This window comes from Tursiops truncatus, chromosome X (genome assembly GCF_011762595.2).
Source record: "Tursiops truncatus isolate mTurTru1 chromosome X, mTurTru1.mat.Y, whole genome shotgun sequence".
In the NCBI taxonomy this organism is placed as follows: Eukaryota; Metazoa; Chordata; class Mammalia; order Artiodactyla; family Delphinidae; genus Tursiops; species Tursiops truncatus.
Genome location: NC_047055.1, coordinates 72,381,060 through 72,382,295, shown reverse-complemented (window position 1 = coordinate 72,382,295; position 1,236 = coordinate 72,381,060). Strand labels below are relative to the sequence as shown.

At 48.0% G+C, this 1,236-nt stretch overlaps 1 non-coding gene across 1 annotated transcript; it reads right to left on the bottom strand.

Moving 5' to 3' along the window:
* Positions 1–458: 458 nt before the first annotated feature.
* Positions 459–530, bottom strand: TRNAE-UUC (transfer RNA glutamic acid (anticodon UUC)). The gene has a single exon. It is a non-coding gene; the product is annotated as a tRNA-Glu (tRNA).
* Between the last annotated feature and the right edge of the window lie 706 nt (positions 531–1,236).

Here is a 1,236-nt window from a genome sequence, read left to right as displayed (position 1 = left end):
ATCAGGTAAATTATTTTTTTAAAAAAAATAATTTATTTATTTATTTTTGGCTGTGTTGGGTCTTCATTGCTGTGCATGGTCTTTCTCTAGTTGCAGTGAGTGGGGGTTACTCTTTTGTTGCAGTGTGCAGACTTCTCATTGTGGTGGTTTCTCTTGTTGTGGAGCACAGGTTCTAGGCATGTGGGCTTCAGTCGTTGTGGCACGTTGGCTCAGTAGTTGTGGATCATGGGCTTTAGAGTGCAGGCTCAGTAGTTGTGGCACATGGACTTAGTTGCTCCGTGGCATGTGGGATCTTCCTGGACCAGGGCTTGAACCTGTGTCCCCTGCACTGGCAGGTGGATTCTTAACCACTGCACTACCAGGGAAGCCCTCAGTTAAATTATTTATCTCTGTTTGTTAGTGTTTTTTTTCCTTGATTTTTTTTTCCTCCTCACACTGCATGGCTTGTGGCACCTCATTTTCCTGACCAGGGATTGAACCTGGGCCATGGCAGTGAAAGTGCCAAATCCTAACCACTAGACCACCAGGGAACTCCCCCTTGTTCTTTCATTTGAAACAAAATCCCATATTCTCATTGGGTTTAACTTTCTCTGTCTCTATGAAAATAAACAGTTACCTATCTCAGTCTTAAAGGGCTGTCTTTGAGTGGAAGTGTCCCTATGAAGTCTGCATTTGTCCAGTGCCTTTGTTGGGAGAGCTGCATCTAAAGTGAGCATGGGTCACATCGTTCTTTGTGGTGTGCTGGCAGCTACCACCTTGGTAGGAGGTAGGGCTGGAAATGGAAGGGTTAAAACCCGAGCCATGTGTGAGCTAGGACTTCTCCTCTGTGAAATGGTTGTCACTGCCCTATCAGGGGTGGAGTCCTGGCCTCAAATGTTGGATCAGAAGTCATGAGGTATAGTTCTGAGCTGGTTCTATTCCTTCTAAGTGTGCATTCTCCCCTTGGCAAGGGCACTACTTCCCTAGTGGACAGTAGTGCTGGAGCAAGAGGGGCTCGAGTGCACACCTGTTGTGGGCTGGGGTGCATGCTGGGATAGTCCCAGCAAGCCATTCAGAGCCCTAGGTAGTTTACAATCTTCTGCCTCTGTGTATCACTGTCAACAGCTGCCCTCACCCCATTTAGAGGCAGGGCCAGGTCTGAGCTTTCTCTGTTTCCTCCAAGTGCATGTACCCCCTCCCCAAGCAATGGCACATTCACTCCAGCAGAGAGCAAAGCCAGAGGAAGAGGTACTGGAG